At 38.3% G+C, this 8,274-nt stretch overlaps 1 pseudogene; it reads left to right on the top strand.

The window, feature by feature from the left end:
• The window catches only part of LOC101989287, a 64,224-nt pseudogene extending 56,020 nt beyond the window's left edge, over positions 1–8,204 (top strand).
• Positions 8,205–8,274: the final 70 nt, after the last annotated feature.

Raw genomic sequence — 8,274 nt, 5'->3', positions numbered from 1 at the left:
AGAATACTATTTTGTGGCTAGGTAGTCATGCATGCCTATAATCCCAGAAGTCAGGTGGAGAGAAGAGGGTCAGGAGTTCAAGGTCTTCTTCAAAGTGAATTGAAGGCCAGTTTGAGTTATGTGAAACCTTTTCCCAAAAATCAAAACACAGAAAACTCAGTAAAATAACATCTTTTGAATAGTTCCTTTGTCCTCCCCATCTGTTCTCCCCGGACCATATTCCATGGCAAAAGTCAGGAAATAAACGCTGGCACAGTGCTATAAATGGTGACACAAATTTTACTCAAATTCAGAAGTTTGGATGGTTATTTCTTCACATTCATTTTGCTGTAGTTGTTCTAAAAGACTACATTCTTATATGAAATTATTTATAATGGATCTCATTATATTTTTGCACATGTATATAATGTGATTTGATCAGATGCAGCTACTGTCACCCTCTCTTGTCCTCCTCCCATTCTCACTAAGCCCCTTCCCCTTCCTCTTCCCAACTAGTTCTCCTTCTACTTGCGTAACTATGGGGTGTGAGCGTGCATGTGTGTGCATTCAAGTGACTGCGCGCGCGCGCGCGTGCGTGCGTGTGTGTGTGTGTGTGTGTGTGTGTGTGTACCAATGAGTTTCATTATTGGATATTAACATGAGTTGAGCATTTGTTTCTAGTAGTATAAGCAGCTTACCAGTGGCTGGACCACTTGATAACTATCTTCCACTGCCCCATCAACCATTAACTGTCTATAAACCCTCAGGGAGAGGGAAAGCTTTAAAAGTTCCCTCCTCTCTCTATGATAGAGTGTCAGCAGGTCTAATCTCGTGTAGATCTTGTGAAGGTAATATAGCTATCATGAGATCTGGCAGCATGACACACTGCTGACTTTCTTTGTTTCTTGCATTTTTTTTCTGTCTCTTTTTCTAGATATTTCCTAAGCCATAGATAGGGTGTTGTAGATGTCATATTTATAGCTAAACAGTCTCCTGTCATTTATTCTCAGAATTTTGACCAGTTGTGAGTCTCTGCAGTCAGTACTGACCACTGAAAAGAGAGATTTCTTTGACTACAGTTTATAATAGCACTAATCTGAGGATATAAACATGGTTAGAAGGCAATTGGGTGGGCACAACAAGGCTATTTAGCAAGACAACAATAATAGCTTCCCCACTATGGCCTATGACCTCCCCAGTCATCAGTTTCTGAACAGCTTTACTATAGCAGCCAGATAGTTACGCCCGTAACAGAATTACTACCATTGTGCCAGTGAGCTGTCAGGTTTGTTGCATCTTGCCTGGTAAGTCAGTTTTGATGTACAAAGGTCTATATCTGAGTAAGATTGTTAATGACAGTTCTCTCCCAGAAGCCTGCAGAGCACCTCTGGCCAGCACATGGGAACTTTCCAATCAATCCCAGCTTGATTTCTCTATGTCCTCAGACCAAGATGTGTGGCATCTTCAACAAAAGCAAAAGCTCTCCAGGTTTTGCTTGTACTTTTTTGCATGTAGATCTATAAAAATTTGACCTTGTATAAATTTTAGTAACTATTGTCACCATAGTAAAGTTACATAACCACTGGTTGGGTATTTTTGCAACAATATACCATGTTTCCTTTTCAGAGGAAAAAATCTGAATACCAGCACTATGCTATGCTTTTCATTTTAAAATAATATTTCTATGGGCAGATGGTTCATATGAAGAAAAATATATTCATACTATATATAAATAAATATATGTCTATGAAAATTATATATATATATATATGTTCTAGATGTTAGGAACCATAGGTAGGAATGCCTAATACAAGTACCTTCAATTATGAGCTTGTCTTTATAGTCTTTCAAGTTATATTCTTCATCTAGAAATCCCACAGCAACAAGGCAAACTTAATCTGTCACCCAAATGTGGCAAATGAATGAAGTATCAAAGGGATTTTGGCATAGAAGATGCTGTAGATTATAGCTACTCATTGGGTTGTTGGATATTTTAGTGTAAATTGCAGAATCTCATGCAACACTGAGAACAACAGAATCTGAATCTGTAATCATCGTGGTGATTCACACACATGTTAAAGCTTAAGATGTTTTATTCCTGAGATATGTTACAGCGAAAGACAGTGCAATCCTGTAATCCTAGCTACATGGGAGACTGAGGCAGGAAGATCACAAATCAAGACTTGTCAAGGGTACAGAGTGAGATCAAGGGCAACTGCTGATGGAACTTAGTGATGCTGTCTAAAAATAAAAACGAATGAAATAATAAATAAGAGCCAAAAATGTACTTCAGTGCGTGAGCTCTTATCTAGCATGTGTGAGGCCTTAGTTTCACTCCCTATTTTTATAAGCAGTAAGAACTATATGTTTTAAGCATATATATTTCTTTATCATATTAGAAAAATAAACAAAGCCAATTATAGCAGGAGATTAGGTATCAGCTGACAAAAGAATGTTTTTAGGTTACAGAAAGTAAATGAAAAAGTAGTATCTACCTTGGCAGAGTGAAGAAGCTCATAACTTAAAATGTGCACTGAGAATTTTCATGAAAACATACTCAATAAGCTTAGAACTTGAAGGCATTATTATTGGCAGAGGGTAGGGGGCAAAATCAAATGAGAAATGAATTGGAAATGCATGTATGAATATTCAAAGTTTACTCTCACATATACAGATGCAACTTGTAACCACAGAAAACCATTAGCCAAGACCTACTTAATAAGCCAGAAGCTGCATCTTCCTCATTGGCTCAAAACACTGGAATTTTTTCAAAATGAGGGAAAGTAAGTGAGATGACAATTGAGTATGAATTAGAAAGCCAAACATCAGTTGGTGAATCTCTGAATACTAATGTACAATGCTTCCTCTACATTCTGAGCAAAAAGCCTTCCAACCAGATTATTGCCATTCAGAAAAAAAATGGAATTAAAGCCGGGAAGTGGTAGGGCACACCTTTTATTTCCAGCACTCAGGAGGCAGAAGCAAGTGGATCTCTGTGAATTCAGGCCAGCCTGTTCTACAGAACAAGTTCCAGGACAGCCAATGTTACACAAAGTAACCCTGTCTAAAAACAAACAAACAAACAAAAAAGAAACTGAAAATGAGTTTCCTGGTAAATATAGCTTGAAAAGATCTCCACATAACAACGTTTGGGTCCACAGTGGACCACTTGAACATTCTATAATGAATACCTCTGGACTGCACACTGTGCTTATATACAGAAGGCATAAATTCAGGATTCTGCCCATGAAATGGGACACTATAATCACTAGATCATTGAAGAAAGTTCTTGAATATGAGAAAAATTAAAGTGAATGAAACTATAAAAATCAATTAATAAGGAAAATATTATGAGGTATAAAATAATATCAGACTCATAAAACATATGTAAAAAGAATAAAAAGTAAAAAAAACAATATATTTCATTGAATTTGAAATGTAAGAGAAATAATTATCACAAACTTATGCTAACCAAAACAAAATCTCAGTGGAATTCCAATTCAAAAGAATGTTGTAATTTAAAGTAAAAAATTATCCAAATTATAATAAAAGCAATGAAAATGTTAAAAACAGAAAATATTAACTATGTACTATAATACATGAGGTATATCTAAATCATTGCTAGTTTTAAAATAGAAAAATAGGATCAATAAACACTATAAAATAGTTTCTTGGACATTTAGGTCATGACTCTATTAAACAAGAGCACAGAATGTCTAGCATCATGAGTACAGCAATAAAACCTCAAATCATCACAGAATAAAACAAGAGATTCTAAAAGCTTTCCTAAAGAAAGAAAAAGGAGTATTACATTGAAAGAAATCAGAATCAAAATGGTATGAAAAAGTATTCATTTAGTAAAGCCTTTAAGGCTTTCATTTTGAAATTTTTCAGCATATATAATAAGAGAAATACAAGTGAAAAGAGCACTCATATACTTAGAGGAGTACTCATTCTGTTAGATATTCTAATTACTATCATCCCACTGCATTTGGTCATCTTAAATAAGTATGTAGGTGAGTTGGTGGATAGATAAAAATACTGATGACAAAAGAGACTCCCAGAGTGGCCCCTCTATAGCAGACTAAGGAAATAATGAAGCTAAACAGTTGTTTACACAGGGCAATAGTTTCTCTTTCCAGGCATCTTCCCTAGAGTGGAATCATCTTTTCTCCCTCTTTTTTTATTTGTTAATTAATTTCATCATTTATTTTACATGTCAATTGCAATTCCCTTGCCCTTCTCTCCTCCCATTCCCTCTCCTGCCTCCCCTCTTTCCCCCATTCACTCCTCCTCCATCTCCATTCAGAAAAGGGCAAGCCTCCCATGGGAGTCAACAAAGCATGGCATATCAAGTTGAGGCAGGACCAAGCTCCTTTCCCTTCATCAAGGCTGGGCAAGGCATCCTACCATAGGAAATAGGTTTCAATGAGTCAGCTAATGTACCAGGGACAGATCCTGGTCCCACTTCTAGGATCCCCACAAACAGACCAAGCTACACAACTGTCTCACACATGAAGAGGGCCTTGGTCAATCCCATGCAGGCTCCCTATCCAGAGTCCAGAGTCTATCCTATCCAGTCTATCCTATCCAGGTCCAGAGTCCATGAGCTCCCACAAGCTCAGAAAAACCTGTCTCCATGCCTTTTGCTCTCATGTCTTTGACCCTCTCACTCATGCAATGCCTCCTCACTTTCTTTGGGAGGACTCCTGGAATTCAGCCCAGTGCCAGGTTGTGAATCCCTGCATCTGCGTCCATCAGTTACTGGATGAAGACTCTCTGATGGCAATTAGGATAGCCATCAATCTGATTACAGGAGAAGGCCAGTTTAGGTATCCTCTCCACTAGTGTTAGGAATCTTAGCTTGATTCATCCTTGTGATTTTCTGGGAGGTTCCCTAGAACCATGTTTCTCCCTAATCCCGAAATGCACCCCCCATCAAGGCATCTCCTTCATTACTCTTTCCCTCCATCCCACCCCTAACCTATACAACCAGATCTCTCATGCTCCCATCTCCCCTCACCAGTTTTCCCAGATCTCTTCTACTTCTTCCCAGAGAAATCCCTGTGTCCCTCTTTGGACCAACCCTGCTTGTCACCTAGCCTCTCTGGGGCTGTGGATTGTAGCCTGGTTATCCTTTACTTGACATAGAATATCCACTTATGAGTGAGTAAATTTCATATTTGTCTTTCTGAGTCTAGGTTACTTCACTCAGGATGATTTCTCTCTAGTTCCATACATTTGCCTGCAAATTTCATGATATCATTGATTTACAGCTGAGTAATACTCCATTGTGTAAACATAACACATTTTCTTTAACCATTCTTTAGTGGAACAGGATCTAGGTTGTTTCCAGGTTGTAGTTATTAGAAATAAATCTGCTATGAACATGGTTGAGCAAGTGTCCTTGTGGTATGATTGAGCATCCTTTGGATATATGCCCAAAAGTGGTAGTACTGAGTCTTGAGGTTGATTGATTACCAATTTTCTGAGAAACTGCCATACTGACTACAAAAGTGACTGCACAAGTTTGCATTCCCACCAGTAAGGAGTGTTCCCCTTACTCCACATCCATTCCAACATAAGCTGTCATTAGTGGTTTTGATCTTAGCCATTCTGACAGGTGTAAGATGGTATGTCAGAGTCATTTCAATTTGAATTACTCGGATTATTAAGGACGTTGAACATTTCTATAAGTGTCTTTTGGCTATCTGAGATTCTCCTATTGAGAATTCTTTATTTATAACTGTACCCCATTTTTAATTGGATTTATTTGGTATTTTGATGTCTAGTTTCTTGAGTTCTTTGTATATTTTGGAGATCAGTCCTCTGTCAGATGTGAGGTTGGTGAAGATCTTTTCCCATTATGTAGACTGCCATTTTGTCTTATTGACAGTGTCTTTTGCCTTGCAAAAGCTTTTCAGTTTCAGGGGTTCCCATTTATTAATTGTTGATCTCAGTGTCTGTGCTACTGGTGTTATATTTAAAAAGTAGTCTCCTGTGCCAATGTGTTAAAAGCTACTTTCCACTGTCTCTTCTATTGGGTTTAACGTAACTAGATTTATGTTGATTCACTTGGACTTGAGTTTTGTGCAAGGCAAATGATATGAATCTATTTTTATTCTTCTACATGCTAACATCCAGTTATACTGGCACCATTTGTTGAAGATATTTTCTTTTCTCCATTGTATAATTTGGCTTCTTTCTCAAAAAATTATGTGTTTGTAGGTGTGTGAATTTACATCAAAGGTTTCAATTCAATTCCATTTATTCACCTGTCTATCTTTATGCCAATACCATATGATTTTTATTGCTATACCTCTATAGTAGAGTTTGCGGTCAGGGAAGTTCCTTTATTGTGCAGGATTGTTTTAGTTATCCTGAGTGTTTTTTTAATATGAAATTGACATTGTTCTTTAGAGGTCTAGAAGAATTGTGTTGGAATTTTGATGGGTATTACACTGAAATTGTAGATTGCTTTTGGTAAGATGGTCATTTTTACTATGTTAATCCTGCCAATCCCTGATCATGGGCGATCTTTCTAATTTCTTATATCATCTCCAATTTCTTTCTTAAACAAACCACAATCCCAGAGAACTTAGACAACAATGAGGTTTCTAAGAAAGACTTACATAGATCTAATCTACATGGAAAGTAGAAAAAGACAAGATCTCCTGAGTAAATTGGGACCTTGGGGACCTTTGGGGGAGGGTTGAAGTGGGGAGGGGAGAGGTAGGGAGGGGAACAGAAAAAATGTAACTCTCAATTAAAAAAGATTTAAAATTCTTTTTGTATAGGTCTTTCACTTCTTTGATTAGTGTTACCACAAGATATTTTATGTTATTTATGGTTATTGTGATGGGTAATGTTTCTCTGATTTCTTTCTCAGTCCTTTTATTGTTTGTATATATGTTTTTGAATTAATCTTGTATATGGCCACTTGACTAAAGGTGTTTATCAGCTATAGGAGTTCCCTGATCTGATAGTATTTTGGGGGCCACTTATGTATGCTATCGTATCATCTGCAAATAGTGAGAATTTGATTTCTTCCTTTTCAATTTATATCCCCTTGATCTCCTTTGTTGTCTTACTGATCTCACCTTTAAACCCTGGGTGGCAATATCTGACACACTGCCAAAATGCCGTCAAAAGACAGGATGCTATTAAAAGTCCAAATACTGCATTAAAAGCCTCCAACTTTTGGATGATCATCCAAAAATGCTTCATTGTGGGAACAGACAATGTGGGCTCCAAGCAGATCTGCATGTCCTTTCAAGGGGAGATGTTGTGCTGACGGGCAAGAACAGCATCATACTTAAAGCCATCAGCAGACACCTAGAAAACAACTCAGCTCTGGAGAAACTTTTACCTCATATTCAAGGAGAATGCAGGCTTTATATTCACCAAAGAAGACTTCACTATGATCAGAAGCATACTGGCCAATAAGGAATTGACTGGCACCTATGTTGGTGCCATCATTCCATGTGAAGTCACTTTATCAGCCCAGAAAAAAAAAACAACCTAGGGCCCTAGAAGATTCTGTTCTTTTTGTTTTGTTTTTCGAGACAGGGTTTTTCAGTGTAGCTTTGGAGCCTGTCCTGGCACTAGCTCTTGTAGACCAGGCTGGCCTCGAACTCACAGATATCCACCTACCTCTAGCCTCCTGAGTGCTGGGATTCACTACCACCCAGCTGAAGATTCTGTTCTTAAAGGCCTTAGACATTACCACTGAAAATTCCAGGGATACCACTGAAATTCTGAGTGATGTGCAGCTGGAGACAATGTGGGACCTAGCAAAGCCACAGTACAAAACAGGCTTAGCATCTCTCCCTTCTGCTTTAGGCTGACCATCCAACAGGTGTTTGACAATGGAAGCATCTATAGCTCTGAAGTACATGGCATCACAAAGTAATCTCTGCAGTCTGACTTCCTGGAGAGTGTCCAGTGTTTGTCTGCAGATTGGTTACCCAACTGCTGACTTAGAGTCACATTCTATCATTAATACAAGCAGGTCCTGCCTTTGTCTGTGGAGAATGAGTCTGCCTTCCCACTTGCTGAAAAAAGCCAAGGCCTTCTTGACTGATGCACCTGTGTTTATGGCTACTGCTGCTGTAGCTGCCTTCACTGCTACTGTTCCTGATGCTACTGCAGCACTGGCCAAGTCTGAAGCCAAGGAAAATTTGGAACTGTCAGTTGAGGGAATAGAATTTGGTTCCTTTGACTAATTTCCTCAAAGCAACCAACTCAGCCAGAATAAACTGAAACATGGGAATACTTGTCAGGAGAGAGAGAGAG

The sequence above is a fragment of the Microtus ochrogaster genome, chromosome X (genome assembly GCF_000317375.1).
Source record: "Microtus ochrogaster isolate Prairie Vole_2 chromosome X, MicOch1.0, whole genome shotgun sequence".
NCBI classification, from domain to species: domain Eukaryota; kingdom Metazoa; phylum Chordata; class Mammalia; order Rodentia; family Cricetidae; genus Microtus; species Microtus ochrogaster.
The sequence above is the reverse complement of the archived record's forward strand: the minus strand, read 5'-3'. Positions and strand labels throughout refer to the sequence as shown.